This window comes from Amphimedon queenslandica, unplaced genomic scaffold (genome assembly GCF_000090795.2).
Source record: "Amphimedon queenslandica unplaced genomic scaffold, v1.1 AMPQUscaffold_13462, whole genome shotgun sequence".
NCBI classification, from domain to species: domain Eukaryota; kingdom Metazoa; phylum Porifera; class Demospongiae; order Haplosclerida; family Niphatidae; genus Amphimedon; species Amphimedon queenslandica.
Window position 1 is genome coordinate 1 of NW_003546302.1, and position 23,183 is coordinate 23,183.

Sequence of the window (23,183 nt, forward strand, 5' to 3'; positions counted from 1 at the left end):
GAGGCCATAAAATTGGTGTGGCAGAGAGAGCAGGGAGATGGTGAGGCAGTGAGAGCAGAATGATGGCATGGCAGAGAGAGCAGGAATATTGTGAGGCAGTGAAAGCAGATAGTTGGTGTTACAGTGAGAGCAAGGCGATGGTGGGGTAGTGTGAGCAGGGATATGGTGCCGCAGTGAAAGCAGTGAGATTGTGGTGCAAAAAGAGGAGGGAGGTGGTGTGGCAGTGAGATCAGAGAGATTGTGTGGCAGTGGGACAACGCAGAATGTGTGGCAATGAGAGTAGGGAGATGGTGTGGCAGTGAAAGCAGTCGATGGTTTTTGCAATTAGAGCAAGAGATTTTGTGGCAGTGAGGATCGGCAGATGGCAGATGGTTTGGCCATGAGAGCATAGTCTTGTAAAGAGTGACTGGCAAACTTGAATAGGGTCTTGTCCCATAAAGCATGTTTCTAATGAATGCGGAAGTCATGTGATATTTTGATAGGCATTGCTATAACGATTTAGGAACTACATTAAATGTGTGCTACGTATTTATAACAGTTAATATAAGCAGTACAGCTAACTTCGCGGCCAGCCTCTGCAGTTTCTTTCAGCTTCCTACTTCTGTTTTTGATCTTTTCAAACTGTTTATGCTTTTTTTAATTAGTTATTTCGGAACTACAACCATGTCTTTTTTCATTGCCTTCTTTTTCTTCTCACTTATAAAGGCAATTACTTGGTATTTTGTGTTGGCTGTTGTCTAATGGAAAGTAGTTCTAAGAAGATTAACGACGACTGAAGCAGGAATGAAGGTCAAGAAGACGTAAGAGACTTTAGTGAGAAATTTGATGGAGACAAATGATCTGAGCTAACTGCAGAAAATTATGTTATGTGTCAGAGCTGCTTCTCCAACCATGAGAGGTATGCCAGAATCAATGAAACAATAGAAGAAGCACTAAAAAGTTACTTGGCACTAGATGTGGAGCTTCAACTCTGAAAATTTGGTAAAGGTGTGGTAAGTTAATGCATTATACATGACTTTTGATCATGTACTACATATTGCACTAATGTGAGCCTGGGTTGGTATGATTGTAATTTGAAGTTTTTGCATAGGTTAAAATTAAAAACATAAAGAAAAGGTTCAATAGGATACCAACGAAAATAGAAAATGAAATCCTACTTGTCACACAACTTGTACTTAACATTGTACTTTCAATGTTATTATGTAAGAATTATGGATGACTATGCAATGTAAAGTAAAATTTGCGTCACAAGTAGGATCTTCATTACGTATTTTCGTTGGTCGTTCAGACTCCTCCCTATCCTTGTTTTTTTTTTATGTTTTGTTCTTATTTGTGTTAATTTTTATATAATAATAACAATAACAATTCTTTAATTGCCACTGTGATACTTGTTGATTGTCCTTGTTTGTGTTGACTATTTAATAATAATATTTATAATATTTCATTAGTTGCCATTGTCACACCTGTTGACTTTACACAAACAATAATTTTCTTTATTATTATTATCACTGTTATGACTTTACATGATTCATGAGAGACAGCATTAAATAGACATGCTGAACAAATATCAACTACACCAATGACAAGTGAAATTAATACTAGTCTTGACACAAGTCCTTGTTCCAGAAGCTATAAGCTGAGAGTGTCCATCTTGCAATGTTGTAACAATTCCTGTTCTTCCAGGCTGTTGTGAAGTTGATATTAACATTGCATAACATAATGTTCATAAATTGTTCGTGCTTTAATAAAATATAATCACACTTGATAAAACGGTAACACGTAGGATTAATGCCTTTTCTTAGCTAAAAACCTACAATAAAGTATCGTAGTTGATTGCAAGCATATCTAGGTCAAATAACTTGCTTCTTCCAGAGCTGCAGATCTGAGCATGCGTGTCCACACCCAAATTTTGGAGCACATGCTTCTATAATTAACAAATGTTGACGCGGTCTGAGAAAATCGACATTAACTGCAATTAAATGAAAGTGACATAAGGCCAAACATTTGATAAAATAATTTTTGTGGTCAAATTTTTTTTTTCATATATATGTTATATAAGTCGATACCTATCTACTAATACCAATATCTCTCCAAAACTCCATGTATTACTGAAGTTAGAAAGCATTTTTTGAGAAAGGGGTCCTCCCCTTTCTTCAAAAGAGGCATTTCCTTCAAAATGGAATGAAACCTAGGTAAAAGTAATAAAAATAATCCTAAATAGAGTAATTAAAATTGTTAATGTAGGGTTCATGGGAACACTGGTCGCATTCCATTCTATGCTCTCTCTGTGGAAGGCATTAAAGATACGGTTCCATTTTTGGAAAACTATGCTGAAGACTACACAATTTTACTACCTGGGAAGATTCCTGGAGTGAGAGATCATGGAAAGGCCAAGCTATTGCCATCCAGTGTGTCCCAACGCATGGTTTACAGGTATGCCGATGCTGGTAAAGAACATGCTCTCAGTGAAAGTTCCTTTCAAAGAATATGGAGAAAATATGTTCCCCACATTTACAGCATCAAGCCAATGACTGACTTATGCTGGACGTCCAAGAAAAACAGCACTACATATTTACAGAATGCTGGGTGTGAGATTTAGCATCAGTCTATGGTACACTTAACATTATTCACAATGTAATTATTCTTGCCTCCAAAATACTGTCACTTAGTAACTTTCTTTTTAGTTAACTTGTTATTTTTATATTACATTTAAGTTGAAGAATAATGATACTACATGAACGTACAGTAATTTTTCTACATGAGTTAGGAGCATCTAATTGTATATAAAAGATGGTAATGTGTATTGTGTACTTATTATTAGTATAAATCACCTTAGTAGCATAGCATTGTGACCTTTACCATTATAAAGATGTATTGCTTGATGTGTTAGGAATATGTAATTGTATATAAAACATAGTAATGTGTCTTGTGTACTTCTTATTATTACAATTTACCTTAGTAGCATAGCATTGTGTCCTTCACTGTTGTACAGTTGTATTGCTTGATGTGTTAGGAGAATCTAATTGTATATAAAATGTGGTTTTGTGTTTTATGTACTTATGATTAGTAAAATTTACCTTAGCAGCATAGCATTATGTCCTTTACTGTTGTACAGTTTTATTGCTTGATGTGTTAGGAGAATCTGATTGTATATAAAAGATGGTATTGTGTATTGTGTACTTCTTATTAGTATAATTAACCTTAGTAGCATAGCATTGTGTTCTTTACGGTTATAAATATGCATTGTTTGATGTGTTAGGAGTATCTAGTTGTATATAAAACATGGTAATGTGTATTGTGTGCTTATTATTAGTGCAATTTACCTTAGTAGCATGGCATTGTTTCCTTTACTGTTGTACAGTTGTATTGCTAATGCGTTAGGAGAATCTAATTGTCTATAAATGATGCTAATGTGTATTGTGTGCTTATTATTAGTGCAATTTACCTTAGTAGCATGGCATTGTGTCCTTTACAGTTACAAAGATGTATTACTTGATGTGTTAGGAGTATCTAATTGTATATAAAAGATGGTAATGTGTGTATTGTGTACTTCCGTCACAAAAAATTGTGCCAGGATCATGCATAATGTTTGGCAAGAATCTGGTCAAGGTCTAAGATAATGTAAAGTTATACATGATTTTGAAACAAAAATATTTCATGATCTTGTGTGAACTTGTTAATATCTTGTATAATATGTGACCATAATTGACAAAAGGTACCTTATGGCGGGTAGTGAAATTTGACTTTCTAGCCTAAAAAATCCAACTTCCTGAGCTTCATTTATCATAAAATTACTCCAGAGGATGTAAAAAGTTCCTATGTATCTTTTAGAAACAATGTTTGTCCAACAGAGGACTCACAGGATGATATTTTTCATTTTAAAGATGAATTTTAAAATCCGCCATAAGGTACCTTTTGTCAATTATGGTCACATATCTTCAACCAAAATCATGCACTTTCAAGAATGACTGAATGCACTATCTTGGAATATCTTTACACAAGATTATGCTGGATCTGGTCAAGATCTTGTTTCAATTTCTTGTAATTGTTATTTCATAGTTAAAATTCAAAACAAATCATCTATTGGTAATCACGTTAGTAAAACAACTTGTCAAATTTTGACATGATACTGGCGTTTAGTCATCTTTAATTAATATCACTTCCTTTGCTTTTTTGTATTTCTGATTAAGTGTACTTTTCATGTTTGAAAGAATATACTGGTCTTTGAATCGTTTGTTGAGACATCCTAAATTTTATCAATTAAAGAGTAATATTTTTGTCAATATTGAAACTTACCAAATAACAATTGTACTTGATCATTGTCTAATGCTGTTTTTGGACTTTTGCTTGTTGGTAGTAGTACACCACTTTCTTAGTATACAAAGCATCCAGTATAGATCGTCCATAGCTATAAGCATTATTTGCAGGCAATGCTCTTCAGTCAATTCCATTAACCTATTTATGAATGACAAATAAAAGACAAATTAATTTCTGAACTAACAATATATCTTTCTTCAGTTTCTAAATCTACATCTGACTCATACTTGTTGCTATGCATTAGCATCCTTTCAATTTAGTCAAATTTTTTATCCATCTGAATAAGCAAACCCTACGTTATCAGACAAATTTAACTGAATATACATATCTTACTGACCTTCAACCCAGTTTCATCTCTACTGATTTTTGAAACTTCAGACGTTTCTGAACTAAGCTTAATAACTTGTGAAGCCTCATCTAGTAGTGACTGAGTATCATCATTGCATTCTGTTTCCTGAAGTAAATATAATTATTCTAAATGCAAATTAATCTTAAATGTTAATCAAAATTCAGCTTGAATATTAAATCTATAAACATCAAAGTCCTGCTAAAAATGACAAGACTGTTTTAATGTGTTAAGGTAGCCAGCAACTGTATGTACAAAGACATCAAAACTACTGCAAAAATGATGCACTAACAGTTTTAATGTTAAAAAGCCCATAAAGTGTAAAAACATATTTAATATACATTGAATATGCATACTAACTTTTTCAGCTGTTATTAAAGCAGTGTTGACTCTATTCTTGACAATCTTTTTATTGTTATGTCGACTTTTAGTAGGAGTTTCTGCTGTTGTAGCTATTACACATATGTATGGTTAATATAGTACTTAATTAGCTATAAATTTTACCTTCATTATTGCAGATTATGACTACATCATAACTTTTTCCACCAGCGTCATAAATGACACTGTTACCATCATGTATATCACTAAGGCTTAGGTCTTCACCGTGTTCCTTTGTCAATTTGTCTGCACTTGCCATTAAAACTTTCCCACTTTGGCAACACATCACTTTGACTTTTCCTTTTAAGGGAGCAGTACTAAGGTAAATTGATTTGTTTTTTGCACTATCCTGAATAGAAAAAATATATTTAAATATTATCTACCTTTAATTTTAAAAAATAGTGTTATTATAAAGCAATAGAAAAATGGACTTCATTCAGTTAAAGTGCCCTTCGCCGTCCATTTTGATCAGCACTTCGACTGTTGTATGCATGCGCAAACCATATGAAACCACACTGTCAGGTGCTAATCGTTTCTCTTCTCACCTTGGCTGGTTTCCTTTGACTGTGAGTTATCACTATCCAACTGCTAGTTACTTAGCTTTCTCACTTTCTGGTCGTTAAATTCTCTCTTGTAGTCGCTTCTGGTGTCTTATTGCACCAGTCTCTTTTTGATTTGGTAGTCGCCTCACACTAGTTCAGACTCCTCGAGGAAGGCTTTGGCTCTCAGACTCTCTAGTTATTTGCCACAGTGAGTTATCTTGATCCATATACCTTGCTACTTCTGTTTTTTATGTTTAGCTTCGCTTTTGCTAGCTACAAGAGCCAGTGACCGCCGGGTCAGCACACCACAGTTATTACTTAGGCTCAGTTACTCAGTCTCATGAGCTGTCTCTCACTGTGAGTTATCCTTATCCATATTGGTTACTTCAGTTTTCTGATGTTTAGATTCACTCTTGTTGTCTTGTTACTGTGGCACCACTGTATTTTGAAGTTTTCCACTGTGATCATCCCACTGTATTTTGAAGTTTTCCACTGTGATCATCCCACTGTAAGTTATTTTTGTTACTTGATTTTTTTTGGAATTAATAAATGACGTAGCTATTTAGAAGCATTTGCTTTTTTGTTGCATGACGAACATTATACTATTAAAGTTACAAGTGTTTTAAAAAGAAACATGTTTATGAAAAAGTGCGAAGACTATATAGCATTTGATATTTCCAAAAACTGGATCTGAATCACTCCCTCTCCCAATTTTATTACATTTTCTGATACATGATATTGACATCTTTGTCAAGCTGTACTTACTGTAGCTGAGGTTGAGGGGGCCTGGGCCCTAGTTTGAGTAATTATATTGATTGCAATTATAACCCTAAAGATTATATTCATTGTTCTTACAATAACAAAAGGGGGTGGCTGATAACCACTATAGCCATACCATGATATTTCACTCAGCTTGCAGGAAATTGTCTCCATTTTGCTATGTAAAAGAGGTGTGTTTCGTGCACCGTTTTTTTTACTTCCTCTACCATTACCCATGGTCCAGCTATGCACCTAGTCTCGCGGAGCCAGACTCAATTTTTAGAATAGAGTCTGGTTTCAGGCCTAACATCAACTCGTGCTTGTCTGGCGGAATTTGGTCGACATAATTACTGTTATTATGGTTACATTAGAATCCGCCCATGCACGGCAAGTCTATTATGATCAAGAATGGAACTAACTGAGGTATTATACTTTCTTTCTATGACAACTGCCGACTGGATTGCCTTTATCTGCTCTGATGGTTAGACAATGAGGCAAGTAAAGAAATGCTTCGAGATGTGCTTGGATCCGAAATGAATTCAGCCGCCATGATTGCTCCAACTTCAGTACTGCCGGAAAAAACCAAAAATGAGAAGTACTTGACTGCTTTATTTTTCTTGATGGCAAGTATGAAGTATAAAATAAGTATACAAGCAAGTATAAAATCAGTAAAAAAATAATAAATCCACAATATTGTGGTGCGTGGGTGTGTTCATAGAGATTAACATTTTTTGCCCACGCAAATCAAAACATTGAAAACATGAGTTGATATTAGGCATGGCACCAGACTCTTATTTGGTAAATTAGAGTCTGGCCAGCGAGATTACTATGCTCCTGCTTACAGATGTACCCTATATCCTCAAATAAAAGCTGAATGTAAATAAACACTGGGATAACAATAAAATTGTAGTATAAAGATGCAAATCTACATCTCTAAAGTTACCTGTGCCTTATAGATACTTCCTTTTTAGAATTATTCTTGGCAGTAGGTTACAGGTTCAAATCTCAGCATATACATTTTTTCTTTCAGATAAAAAATCTAATTTAAAAAATAGAGGCCAGGCTTTTATTTGAGGAAATATGGTGCATGTACTTCATGATCTAATGTTATCATTTTAAGCAGCAATATGTTCATTAGTCCGTACTAAAATTTCAATGATGCTTTTTAACATTGTTTCCTACCACGCACTTTCAGTGATTAAACTACTTTTCCAAATTTTCCTGGAGACTATAATATTATCCCACTATATGTTTATTGAGGAAGGAGAAATTATATAGTTTAAGTTATTTAGATGAGTTCTGAAAGTTCATCAGGCGGTTCTCCTGAAAAGTCTTCATAAGTATCTCACTCAAATAAAGAGTCTGAATATGTGTCATCATCAGATGAAAAGTGAAATAATTCAATAATAAAATCTTGTGATTAATGTTCAGGTATTGGAAAGTCAAGTATAAAGGGTCATGGAAAGCTGCGAGCCAGCTTCAAAAAAAACAAAATACTCCAGTAGTGATGATGGTATTTTTGATTGTAAGTAACCGTTTATTTTACATGTCTTTATTAGCTCCTACGCCTTTAGTATCGAGTGTGGAAAGTACGGTTTCAGTCATTGAAGCATCAGCAATGAAAAGTTACTGCACTTTTAAAGACTGGATAGACCCTTCACTCTTCGTTATTAAATCTAATGAGGAAATAAGTGCTGTAATTAAACCAATGATACTACTGTGTTCTCTTGATGATCTGGCAGCGTCACACAGTAATAACAGCATCAACTGTCACAGAGGGGAAGGAATGAGAGGGATATTTGACATGATTGATTTGGTGGCAGTAAAGTCTAGCTCTATAACCTATAGTGCTGCAATGGTAAGTTATCTGGTAGAGCTTGGCTATCTATTGGTCTATTATGATAGTTAATAGGAACGTTTTGCCTTATAATGAAATTGCTTCATATAAAGTTTTAGCATTTACATCAATTTGTTAGTTTTGCTAACAAAACCATTTTGTTGCAAAGCTCTCAGGTTTTTGTTTTCACTGTTGAGCTGTTGATAATAGTGTGTCACTTACATTTCTTATGTACATGGAGAAGTAACAATAGCACACACCCATGCAACAAAAATGACAGTTTATGCATAAAACAATGTTTTGAGCTTTCTAAAAGTAAGAAAAAATGAAGATACTCTTAATTGAATTATCTAGAAGCATTAGATGGTAGAGAGAATGTCTAAGTCATAATAAAAACCTATGTGACAACAATTATAGGAATATTTTTACACAAATATGCTTGTTTGCTTGTTTAATTTGTATTCTTCAGATGCTCGAGAGATAGCTGCCAAAGCAGTAAGAGCCTACATCAGATGTTTCAGTGATGCGACAGTTAAGGCATACTTGCTCCATGTTGTGAATTCTGTATTACAAAACTCTGTCTGTGCAAGACATTCTTCATTCCTCGAAACTGTATGTAATTTGTAATTTCTTATATCTATTTTTACTAGATATGTGCCGATATCTTCTAAATCACACTGCACTACGAATGTCCAAGTTGATATGTGGCAGACCATTCATGGCGGAGAACTTCATCAATTTATAATTGATACAAAGTTACTGAAAGTAATTTTAAATTTAAATTTATTTGAAATGGTTTTTTAGCTTTAATATTAGGGCTATCCAGATTGTGTGTTGCAAGATTGACCATAGTTGTAGTGTCGTAGTGTTTACTGCTGAGGTATATTGTATAGCAGGAAATTTTTGGGGAGTGCTAATTTTCATTTATTTTTTGGCCAAGTAAAATGTGACAGAAAGTTTTAGATAAAGTGGGCGTGACTGGTTAATAATTAATAATTAAGGTTATTAATCAACAAAATTAATCTTTTTTGTAAGACCTGATCGGATAGGAAATAATATTTATGGCAATGAAAATTTTCTGCTATACAGTGTACCTTGATTAATAATATTTGTAACTTCATTTTTCTTTTCATACAAGTGGTCTTCCCATTTTTAGGCTAAATCTTGTCTTAGAATTCAAGGTAATTTTGATGTACAGAAGTCATTCATTGGGCAACTCCTGTTCTATCTGACTACAACTCTATTGTATACCTTTCCCGTAAGAACGCCACTATTGGGACTATATGTAGAAGGGTACAAGGTGAATGACTGTTAATTTTTTCGTGCACTGATGTCTTTATCTTGTTGCTTTTATGCATACTAGTAATATTCATGCCATTACAAGCATCTTATGGCACCCTATGTTTTATATCCTACATGTATGTCTTGTTGGCAAAAATTGACAATGTGTTATTATGTAAAAAAAGAGGTAGATATGAAGGGAATTTAAATTTTCTGATTACTGTAGGGTGGGCAATTTGTGAGGGGGAAATTTTTTGGTCAACTAAATACTTATTTTTTCATGTTAGGGTTTGCTATGTTCTGCTATGCTACATCCATTGAATGACGTGATAACAAATTACCATCTCTACCAACATAAAGGCCTTGGATATGATTTAAAGCTAAAAATAGCCAGTGAACAGATTGATATCTTGTCAACAGGAGGCTTGGTGAAACTCTCAACCCATATCATGTACTTTTTACAAAGTGCATATGCTCTATAATAATTTCATCTCCTACCAGTTATGATATATTATAGTAAAGGTTCATTCTTGGTTTTTACATAATAATTTATGACTTAATTGAGGATGTGAGTCATTGTGCCATCACATTGACAAGTGCTATGCCCCATTGTGGGAATAAGCTATTACAGCCATTGGCGGCAATGGTTGGCTACTACAGCTTTGCATGCAGGCTACAAAACTTGCCTAATATTTCTCTGTTTACTATTGAAAAAGAGATACAAAAAATGGGCTGAAATAGCTAGAAGAGGAAGATGAAAGCAAAAGAAGCAGGAATGGTTTTGTCAATGAACCCTGCGCAGTACATGCCAAGAGCATTTTTAAGTACTTTAGCATATTGAGAATACATTACACCTGAACATATAAATGCGACTTGCAGGGCAAGACCAACTGCTGTACAGTTTTCAGTCTCATGCTTGATTGAGCTCTCAAAAGCAACACGTCTCTCAGCACAACCAGTACAATCATATGGTAAAGTAACACAACCTTGTTGACCAATCATACTAAGACAAACATGTTTTAACATACCATTACATAATGGTGTCACACATTTCGAAGTTAAATTAATCTGATCAATAAATTTACACATTTGGCTCACTTGACCTAAGAAGATTGAATTACTATTAGGTAATTCAGCAGAGTTGCATCCTTCAGGAGTATCCAAGCTCAAATCAGGATCATTTTTTTGAAAATTAATTGGAGTAACCTCTATTGATCTATCTGAATTGCTTTGATTCTCCCTTTTTGGTGTAGCTGTCACATCAACTTCCTAAAATACAGATGAAGAACAATAAGACTGCATGGCATGTATAGTTGCATGGGCATATAGCCTGGTGTAAATGCTATATATAATTGCTAATTAAATTTAATTAGTCAAAAAATGGTGGGGTCCTTAATATAGACCTTTCCCACCAATGCAGCATCTAGCAATGAATATCATTAACGAGCCACCATGTTGTGGGATAGATGTACAGAGATGAATGGGCACAAAGTGACTTTTCCCATTTTCCTTTTAAATGCAAGCTCTAGTTCACACAGAAATGCTCGTAGCACATTTGTTGTATAATTTTAGTTATCATACTGCAATTTGGTTTTTGCTATTGCAGTTCTTTTAGAGAAAATAAAGAAATAGTACTTTTAGCCCATCCATCACTGTACATCTATCCCACAAAATGGCAGCTCGTTAATGATATTCATTGCTAAACGCTACATTGGTGGGAAAGGTGTATAGCCCTCGAGATAAATCACATCCTATATGGTTCAAACATCACCGACTTCATGTCTATATCACATCCTTTGACACCCACTTCAGGCCTATATCATATCTATTTAGATTTTAGGATATCATATCGATTGAAAGTGCGGCGGAGCCAGGCTGCCTACCTCATTTCTATTATTATCTTCGGCGATAATAGATCCTGTTGTGGAAATAGATGTCGCGGCTATTGAAGATCCAATCCTGGCAGTCCACCTAGCATTGTGAAGAGCTTCAAATCTTTTACTTTGTTTCCTTCGTGGCATTTTACTTTAAATTGTTTAATTAGCAATTCACTTTGTGACTGTGATGCAAAAATTGTCGTCAGACAATGAATACTGTGTTTATTCATGAAGTAGCTGATTTGTTTGCTGCAGTAAGATGGCTGCAAATGAAAATAGTAGCTTTAGGCCTTAAAACACCTTACTATTTGGAATTAATGACAATTATTATTTATTTGGCAACTGATTATCTTGCCAAAAGAAACACAGAGTAGTTTTTGATACAAACAAAATTTCATCTAAACATTTCACATTGTAAACTAAACATCAATTAAATTCCAAATTATAAATCATTATTATCATTGAGCACTAAAGTTGTCTGTGCATTTAAAAAAAATTAATTTATAAAGCCCAAAAAATTAACAGAGTTGCAAATTTATTGCATATGAAGTAGAAGAAGACTTTTGAAGTCTTGACAGCATTTTACTTGATGACCTATTGAAATGGATAGGGTAATCATAGGTAAAACTAATAATCAAGAATAAATAAGATACACTAAGATCTATTAAATTGCAATATTTTAAATCCAAACTCCGACATTGACTCTGTGCCCTTAAAAATTTTAGAGCAGATGCAGATGCATGTATAATCACTTTAAGCTACCAATATACATTTAATAGCCTTTTTGACTGGTGGAATAATTGATTCCACAATTATATGAAGGGGAAGTCTTCTATTCCTTGTTGGTCTTTTCTTGCTCTGTTGCTGTGGACAAGGTGGATTTAATATTCCTGGTGAGTGTTCAAGATCAAAACTTTCACTAAATCCAACAGTTTCATCTGAGTCATAATATTCTTCGTTATCATACATAGTGTTGCTGGCCACACTGGTTTTCTAGATTTGACTCATACTATTTGGCTCAGTTTCCTCAGCTACAGCTATAATGCTCTTGCCGCCTAAGTTCACGCTCTTATGGCCACGTAACAGGTGACAGGCTAAGTTACACCCCAATTCAGTCCTGATTAAAATCTTGGCTACTAGCAGTGGTCCTTACAGAATTTACCTTTATGATACATCCAGGGGCGTATTTAAGCTGTGAGAGTTGGGTGGGGATTGAGGGAAAGTATTTGGCCCACAAAACGTGCTGCAATTTTGACCACACCCCCTTTTTACTGCGCTAAAATATTGTTTTCCGCACATGCTTAGCTTTTCCATAGATTATAGCTTTTTACATGATCATATGCGCGGTCACGGTAATTTTAGGAACTCTGGCTCTTCCAACTGCCCTTTAAAGCACTGGAAAATGCTGAAATTGAGGCTGAAATGATTGTTGAGTGTGTTAAATAACTTTTTTAAGATGATTAGCAGTGACATGAGACACAAGAGCTTCAAGAAGCAGACGAAAAAAATGTTGATCCTTCAGGCTAATGGGGGTGCTCAAGCACCCTCGGTACCCCCTAAATGCTTACATTTTCTTTTGAAGTAGTACTGGCCTTTGGGAGACATTGAAAAGACTCAGCACAGTTTTTTTAGCCATTTTTCACTCAATTAATTTAATATTAAAGTGAATTGTCTAATAATAGATTGATTAATAGTAGTTATTATTTTTAAAATGGCAGCCCAAATGCCCAAGTGAAATTATGGAAGTCTCTACCATGCTATCATATATTTACACTACTAAAACTATTAGCTATGCTAGTCTTGTCTCATTGCTTTCATCATAATAAAGTGAGTAATACTTTTAAAAGGACTAATATACAAAAGAATTTTTTTCTTCTGCTGAGTTGGTCGGGCACATGCCCACATAGGCCCACCCTTAGATACGCCCCTGGACACATCAGAGTCAATCCTGAGAACAACAACATGAAGAATTAACAGAAAAAGGTACCTGATACTGTATAGCCGCTTAATTTTCAGGGTACAACTTTCGCTGTTTTCGCGGATTTTCCGTATTCGCAAAAGTTAATTCCGTGAAATATCCGTGTTGCCAATAAACACGTGTGCTTTTCATCAAGAACCGCGAAAGTTAATTCGCGAAAAAAGACTTGTGGCCTGATTCACGAAAGTTCATTGCCTCGAAACTTTGTAGCTATACGGTATTATTAAGCATAGCAAGTATCAAAAACCAAATTGACTAGATCTTATATAAGGAAATCTCACAACTTGAAGATAGTCCTCCTGCCACTGCAGAGACTACTCCCCCATGATGAATGCAGCAGTAGGTAATTATTAAATAATGTACCAACTACTACTTCTGTATTTGTGGACTTGGATGCTGAATGCAACAGTTCAATCACTCCTGCAGACTCAGAATTTGAGACCAATTATGATTATGACAGTAATAACATTGAAGCTGAACGAATGGAAGCAGCAATGGCACAAGACATTGATACAGAAAGCATAGTTGAAGATTTAGATCATTCACCATATCACATGGATGATGACCTGCTTTTACCATTATATTATGACTCCAAAATCTCTATATGTGGTGCTATTCTTATGATAATGAGTTTTAAAAGGGAATGCCATTTACCATTTAGCACAATAAATCAACTTCTCATTTTACTCAAGTTACTCTGTCCTACTGACAGCAAGCTACTAAAAAGTGTTTATATGCTTCGGAAAATGTTTTAATCATGTCATTGTACTACAGTTAGAAAATACTTCTCACAGTGAAAAAAGGAGTGTAACCATAGTGATTCTTGCTGCAACGATGACAGTAAATGTTTAGAAAATAATACGGTCATTAAACTTGACCTACAAAGCAATTCAAAACCATTTTGTCACGTTAAGTAAATTTGAACTATAATAATAATAGCAATAAAGCGTCCTTTAAAGTGCATGCATGTAGATTGCCAGGATTAAGTATTTGCCCTTGTTTATGTTTCCCTAGCTCTCATGATAGTCATCATGATGCATAACAGACAAAAATACTTTGAGATGTAAATGTGCCACTTTTTATTTAGGACAATGGAATGATATAAATTACATCAAGACATATTGCTGATGCAAACATATCTGCGGTTACTTTAAAAAATTATGACAAGGAATACTTTTGCTACCCAGAGAACGTTGGCGTTATTTTAAACACTGATAGAATTTCTATATTCCGATTATCCAAAATTTCTGTTTGGCCAATTTATTTAGATGTTGCTAATTTCCCACCAACTATAACGTTTCGCATTGATAACACCAATATTTGTGGACTATGGGTTGGACAATCAAAACCAGAAATGGACATTTTAATGGGCCCAATTAATAGATGAATTAAATATGCTTGGTTTCAGTTTCTCTAGCCCAGATGGTGTTAAACAGTTCGTGCTAAGTTACTGTTTGGAGTGTTTGATCTTGTGGCTAATTCTAAGGTTCTAAACCAGAATCAGTTTAATGGCAACTGTGGTTGCCCTATTTGTCTTCATTCAGGAGAATACAGAGAAAGAAGACGAATCTATGCAACAGAAAAGTTATATCCTTTACGAACAGAGGAGGGGATAGAGGATATAATTCAAAAAGGTACAACTCACAACACAGTTGTTCAAGGAATCAAATGGCAATCACCATTATATGGCTACATAAATCTTGTAGACGCTGTTTCACCAGATTATATGCACTGTGTCCTTGAAGGGGTGACAATATTATTACTGCTACTATGGACATCACCTAGTTACCACAACCAGCCATTTTCTATCACGAAGGACCTAAAAGTCATTGATGGTTCATTGTGTAGACAAAGTCCGCCCCATGAATTCACAAGATCCACAAGATCAATCATCAATTATTTGGCAAATGGGAAAGCGAATGAATTCAGATACTGGCTTCTCTTTTACTCCTTACAACCCATTTTGCACGCCTTGGCATTTCTATACTTCCATCATTACGCCCTATTGGTATGCGCAATGCATATTTTGCTTTCAAAAGACATTAATCAGACAGAATGTAATGCTGCAGAAGAAATGCTCGCCGAATTTTGTGAACTTTTTTTTAGCTCTATGGTTATAAACACTGTTCAATGAACATGCATTTACTACTACATATTGCTCATTACGTGCGATAATGGGGGCCATGTTGGTCTCATTCAGCCATTTCCTTCGAAAGCCACAATGGCAATCTAAAATGAGCGATCACTTCAAACCAAAAAGTTGCTGATCAGCTGGTATTTTATGTAGATGCAACACTTACATTACAAAATTTATATGATAAAGTCTCAATTAATGAATCTGTAAAACATCTAAATTTCCTGGAAATGAATATAAAAAAGCCACAATCATCAATGACTAAACTTAAGCATGGATATTCAATAGGCAAAGTTAAAAGAACTTCATTTCCAGATAATCTTTTTTTTGGAAGGAGTGAAAATATATCCAGGCCTACGTAAAGATGTCCTACTTTTTTAACAATTATTTATTAATAATTTTTTTCTTCTTACGGCATTATACAAAAACAGTGAATGAAATGTAAAAGCTGTTACATATACTTTAAACATGCAGTTACATCTGGTACTGGATAGGAAGAGGTACAGTGTTTTGCGGAATTTCCATCTGTTAGTACCATAGTGTTACTCAAATTATTTAATGCTACACAAAGTACAATTTTAACTAGTTCTGGTAGGCCATGTACACAAATATTGCAGGAATGCAAGAGTTAATCTGTCGTATCACAGTTTATTGTGGAAGTACATCCTATTGGAAACAATGAAACAATCATTGCTCTACCTGTAACAAATATCATTACTAACTGCATTCTTGTTTCCCCTGTCTGTGCAGGAACAAGTCTGTACATAATAAAGCTTCCAAATACTTTCGAAAATCATTAAGAGCAAGCAAGAACAATGAACCAATTAATTGAAAAGAGACTTTTGACATGCACACATGACATTTAATTACTGTTATATAAAAACCATGTGATAATTTTATCAGTTGCTTTTAGTGATCATATGCATGCATGATGATCCATGAGACTTGGATTTATGTACGATTTTGCTATATTAAGTGGTCTTGGATTATTGCAAGATCTTGCATCTTGTATGATCACCAGATGTCTTGCTATTTGTAAGATGTTGCATTTTTGCAAGATTTGACAATTATTATTCATGATCTTAAATGATCTACGATCTTGAATTCATGCAAGATATTGCAAACATGCATGATCTTGAAAAGCAAACTTGTGTATTGCAAGACCATCCACGATCAGGTTCATTTTCTTTCATAAAAAAAGGTGAATGATCTTGCAACTATGTAAGATCATGTAATGTCATTTACCTTGTAGTAAGTTCATGCAAAATTCTGCTGGGATTTTTGTGAGGGTTATTATTAGTATAATTCACCTTAGCACAGCATTGTGTCCTTTACGGTTATAAAGATGTATTGCTTAATGTGTTAGGAGTATCTATTTCTATGTAAATGTAGGTAATGTGTATTGTGTACTTCTTATTAGTATAATTAACCTTAGTAGCATAGCATTGTGTACTTTATGGTTATAAAGATGTATTGCTTGATGTGTTAGGAGTATCAAATTGTATATAAAAGATGCTGATGTGTATTATGTACTTATTATTAGTATAATAAACTTTAGTAGCATAGCACTGTGTCTTTTACAGTTATAAAGATGCATTGCTTTATGAGTTGGCAGTAGATAATTGTATATAAAAGATGGTAATGTGTATTGTATACTTATTATTAGTACAATTTACCTTAGTAGCAGAGCATTGTGTTTTTACTGATGTACAGTTGTATTGCTTGATGTGTTAGGAGAATCTAATTGTTTATAAAAGGTGGCAATGTGTATTGTGTACTTATTATTAGCTTAAGTCACATTGCATTGTGTCCTTTACGATTATAACGATGTATTTCCTGATGTAGGAGTATCTAGTTGTGTATAAAAATTGGTATTTTGCATTGTGTGCTTATTATTAGCATAATATACCTTAGTAGTGTAGCATTGTGTCCTTTACTGTTGTACAGTGGTAGTGCGTGATGTGTTTGGAGAATCTAATTGTATGTAAAAGATGGTGATATGTATTTTGTACTTATTATTAGTATAATTCATCTTAGTATCTTGGCATTGTGTCCTATATGGTTATAAAAATTTATTGCTTGATGTGTTAGGAGTATGTAATTTTATGTATAAAATGGTAATGTGTATTGTACTATTATTAATATACTGTACCTCTCCATTTGTCTGATACTTCGAAGTAGACTTTATTTCATCAATTGCCTTCATCATTGATGCTACGGCACAACTTTCAATAGCAACTATATATCCCTTTGACTTATGTACTGTAGTGAACACACTTACAGTGCTACAATGAAGTTTAAAACTAAAATTACCTGAATAAGCGTATCTCTTCCAAACTGTACCAAGAGATGCCAATATACAAAAATTGTATTAGTGTGTTGGGAGCATTCCAGCACAAGTAAATGCAAGTATGAGCCTAAAAAATTATTAATTAAATTAATTTGCATTACAATTTATACTTACTTCTGATTAATTAGGTGTCTACTGCCTAAAGAACTTGAGATTCCTTCCAATTGCACGACTGACATTGAAATTCAGCACGAATCACGTGACTGAACTAGAACAGTAACAACAATAAAAATAATTACGAAATAATACTCTGAGATACCTGTCTGTAACTGATCAGTCAATCATGCCACATGTACACCAACATTTCAGTCCCAAAAACAAATCCTCAACAGCAGATACTTGACACACAAATAATGGCTGCTCATCATCCCCATCACCAGTGTACATGTATACACCTTATTTAATGTCATCAATACCTTAACACAACATAATTATCTGAGGAATTCAGCATAGCAGAGGAACTACTTGTATCATGAGACTGAACCTCAGAGTCCTCCTTTTTGGCTAGATCGAGCAAGTGAGTCAGCAGTTCCATGTTGTTACTAGTTTCTCTCCTCTTAGTAGCCAAAGACCCTTTAACACAATTAAGCCTAGCTATAAAATGATCCTTGTCTTCCTTTACACCAAATTTCAGCTCCATTTGGAACCAAAAACCCCCTCTTCTAGCATGTTTCTTCAAAGAACCAACACCATCAGCAGTAGACATTTTTACACATGCAAAAAAACGGAAACCACAATGCCCAGGGCACCGCCTTTTATGCTGCAACTTCTCATTTAACCTTTAGCCATATGTTAACAATTGGTTGACACAGCACTTTCTGTTTTAACTTAGTACCTTACCAGTCAAGTGTAAATCATTAGACACAAATGGAAGCAACTAAATAAAAAGAAACAAAATACGAGGAATCTTGCATACCAATATGAATAGACATCCTACGGCATTGCATGAAGAATATTATCAAAAGAGTACTGTATGCCGGTTTAGTTTCGTCGTAAAATACTTTGTTAATTTCGTGGGTCTGTGATCATTCGCGAAAATTTTTCAACACAAAATTCTGCTCTACATTGCCTCTTGGTGCAGTCTGCATGCAATTCACGAAATTTAATTCCGCAAAATCTTAGAAATGCAAGATTCACAAAAATTTTTTACCGCAAAAATTAACCGGTATACAGTATGTAATGCAGCATGGGTTTATTATTATTTTATATGACGTAATATTTTGTGCTTTGGTGGTGTGGCTATTTGGCCACCTATGCTTTAAATTTTGTCGTAAATTTACTCATAGCTAAACTTCTGGTGCTGCATATTAGTATGGCAGATGTACCACAACCACCACAGAAATGACCTCGTAATAGTAAGAAAATGGAAGGAACTTTGCTCTCTTTTAATTTTTGATGTCCTTTTGTATAGATGATGATGATAATTATGAAGATTCACAGATGCAATTAGAAAATGAGTTGGTAATTTGTTACATATGTACCTAAATTTGTACTTGTAATAGTACATTTTATGTTCCGTTGTGTAGCTGCTTTATTTGAAGAATGATTTCTTTCTTTGATTACACAATGTACATGTAAACTTGAAAACAGGCATTTAACAAATTTAACTTACCATGACTATCATGAATATGAATTAAAATTAATAATTAGTGATTTGTTGTTTATGCCATTTCTGTTCCTTATTGGCTAATCTATCAAATGAACCATGGCCATGCCACAGGGTACAACATACAGTAAGCACCAGTATTTATGTAAGAAAAGATAATAAATAAATGCTAACTCTGCATGGTGGTATGGTTACTGTAACCGCTTAGTCTACCAGTCATTAAGTTAATATGTACATGTACATGTACATAAAACATGTAATTACATGCTCAGTGAAAATTACATCACAAAACACGAAAATTTTTTACCACGAGAATTTCCTGATTCTCTACCGCAGAGTGAAACAGAACAAATTGGGACATGTCCTATGGAAAGTGCTGTACATTTAGTCTATCTTTGCTAATCAAATTAACAGCATATGCAAGCTTAAAGTTGTGTGCTTTGACATTATACAAAATAGTTGTGATAGTGACATCCATTCTTACTGTCCTAGCTGACACTACTAATTACATGTACATATGTTGCACACTCTTCATTTTGATTGCCAAACAAAACCTCTCATGTTTTCTTTTGTACACAGGTTAACTTTAGCAGATTGGTGGAGATAGAGCTACAAGTTTCTGAAATCAAAAAAAGCATTACAGAATTAAAGACCAGCAGAAAAGTTTTGTTAGAATCTGGATCTAATACATTCTTCTACGATCAGCGTCTTGTAAAGGGAGAAGAATTGACATCTCTGAAGAAAGAGCAAATGATGTTTCTTGATAGGTTTCATTTCAAAGTTCAAGCCTCTCGAAAGTTGTAAGTATATACATGTACATTTTACAGGCAATTTTTGATAAAACTATTTGTGTCATTTCCATCTAGCATGTGCTATGCAAATAAATAAGGCTGCTTAAAGCATTTATTTTTGTTTCACCTATCAACTTTGAAAATTTTGACTATGTAATTACTCATGTTTTGATGTAAGTGTAATTAACTCTGTTATTGTATCCTGAGAATAAATGTTATATGACAAAATAACTATGAAACAACAAATATTGTGTAGTTTTACTTTCCATACATATTGTTCCCTAATGTATCGTATATTACCGATTTAACATGAGGTAAATGAATTAATTTTATCTTGAGTACAGTGCAATAAAAGAAGCTAAGTAGCTACTCTATCCTGCATAGGTACATGTAGTTCGTGGCTTCTTATTTGCTCAAATGTATACATAAAACTTTTGCTGTTTAGATTGACGCTTCTAATTTAGTGACTTTGAGCTTAAGTGTTTAAAGTAATAAGAAATTCTTAGCTCACTAATATGTTGGAATTTAATTTTGTGCATTTTAAAAAGCAGGAATAGTCTTAATAATGCAGCTAAAGCACTGTCAAAATAGCTGTGGCTATTATGTACATGTGCAGTGTGTGCACAGTTAATATAATTTGGGTTGAATTTCTGTGGGGCATTTAATTTCACAAATTGTGTCAATGACTTCATAAACATGAAAAGTAACACCATGGAAATGCTGACTTCAATAATGTATGGCTTAATGCAAAATTTAATCCCCTTGAAAGTAAAAAATTAAGACCTTTTATATAAATGTGCCCTCATAATTTCTACCCATATGGTAAATCACCATTTATTTTTTGTTATTATGCAACATACATTATTTATAACATTTGAAAATAACCATCAGTCATACAAAAATATTAGTTACAATTACCAACAAAATTTCAATGAAGGTAACTCAGTTGTTTTATCATCTTGCATTTATATTGTCTTTTGATTGACATTGGAATTACTAAATGACTTAATGCAAATTTAATTACCTAAATCTTAATAGGTTGTTTTGTATGGTGGATATCTTTTAACCCAACCTTAGTAGAAGCACCTATTCCAGAGAAGGACATAATTGAATCAATCATTCTATCAGATGTTTTGCCTCCTATTTTAACACTGCTCGGTGATGCAAAACATTCTACCAGTGGCCATTTTGTGTTGGAGGAGAAGGAAGTGATACCTACATATTCTCTTTTGAGAACCAATTCCTGCAAATCAAGCAAAACTGATTGACCATTTTTTATCCACATAAAATGATGCTAACTAAGTTTAAATCACCAGATTGCAAAGTTGAAGATGGCTATACCAAGTATAATGTACCCAAAAGTTTGTTTCAAAATCTGACGCAAAAGAACTCTTCATTGCCAAGATATGGCGGAATTAATCTATTATTACTGATGTGGTGGAATCAGGTTTGCCAACTGTTGTATTTAGTGCGATAGTTACTAATATAGAGTCTCAGCTGGATGCTTATGATGATGATGATGGCGACCATAGTGAGTCTTGTGAGACTGACGATGAGCAGGTCCTTTCTGTGAAACCAGCCGAAAACACTTAAGTAGGCATTTAGTGACTTGGGTGAGAAAAAATTATAGTGACTACTTTCAAATTACTAACAATGAATGTTAATTAGAATGGTCAAAATTGACCATTCATTAAACGTCCAGACCCAACTTTACTTTAATTCCCAAGTTTACCCCCTTTTCTGCCATATCAGTTACGATAGATGATGATGAATACAATGAATTCATTGGAATTGCTGGAGAATGTAAGATACCAGAAAACAAAAAGGCAGAAGCTCTGGCTAACATGGTTTCTGTGGCAGGTGTTCTTGCGTATAGGGAGAAAAAGAAGTTTTATAAGATAAGAGACTATGGATTGATGTGCAACTATTCACTTGCATCTGCCCATTTGTTATGCCTCATGTTGAATTTCCAGACAAGAGAGTCGGATATCACTAAATACTCTAAGTTGCAAGATATTGGATATCAATTTGCAGCTGCATTTTCCTTACTACAGAAGGATCCAATCCCTGCATAAAAACTACGAAGACATTGAATTGAGACTAATTATGGTAGAACTATTATTGCAATTTAATGATTTTTATAATGACAAGTGTGAGTCAGTAGAGCACAATTTAATGCGTGAGCTATTTTATGATATTGCTCAAACAAAAATTTCTTTTGGAGTACTTAGTAGCACTATGCAAAGTGGATACAACTATTTGCTGTGTTTAATGTTGAGAAATATTAAAAAGATTTTAACACTTTTTTCAAAGCCATTAAATTATATAACAAATCTCACTTTCATAACAAGTAAGTACTGACAGCAGAAGTAGTGAGAAATAATAATCCACAAGTTTTGTCTCTATACAGTCAAAAAATGTAACAAGGCACCTGTGGTGCATGATTGCTTGATTATCTGCAGCTTCCTGGCTCTTTAATACCTTTCACATATATGCATGCAAGCTGCTCCAGTTCCCATGCATGTCACTTGATTCACTTTTATTAATTGGCCAGTTGTGTCTAGTGTTTCATGGAATTTGTCAAGGCTATTATTACTATTACGTTACATACCATTATAATGGATTCAGCATTTCAATAATGGTCTTGACACATCCTGAAAAATATGAAAATGAATAATTGTACATTGAGCAAGGTCTTACAGCTCCTTGATTACAAAAATAACTGTATTAATTAGAGAGGGAGAGATAATTATACAGCAATGTTGATGTTACGCTTCTACAAATTATATATTTTTGGGTCTTCTTTTATCATAAATTGGCAAGTATTATTGATTAATAATTGGGTTACTGTATTGTTACTGCATCATACGATTGCCACATTCATTTTGTGGTGATGCAAATAATAGTCATGTACATGTAGATGATTGTTTAATTGTTTGCATGAATTAATTACATTAATTCTTGAATCATCAAACCCATTGCTGCTT

General features: G+C 34.1%; 2 long non-coding RNA genes across 2 annotated transcripts; both read left to right on the forward strand.

Annotated features, from left to right (window-relative positions):
* Positions 1 to 6,007: 6,007 nt before the first annotated feature.
* LOC109581095 (uncharacterized) lies at positions 6,008 to 7,855 on the forward strand. The gene is made up of 3 exons (XR_002184507.1): positions 6,008 to 6,091; positions 7,627 to 7,732; positions 7,774 to 7,855. It is a non-coding gene; the product is annotated as an uncharacterized LOC109581095 (long non-coding RNA).
* A 997-nt stretch (positions 7,856 to 8,852) lies between these two features.
* Positions 8,853 to 9,982, forward strand: LOC109581096 (uncharacterized). The gene is made up of 4 exons (XR_002184508.1): positions 8,853 to 8,944; positions 8,996 to 9,059; positions 9,336 to 9,479; positions 9,748 to 9,982. It is a non-coding gene; the product is annotated as an uncharacterized LOC109581096 (long non-coding RNA).
* The last annotated feature ends 13,201 nt before the right edge of the window (positions 9,983 to 23,183 follow it).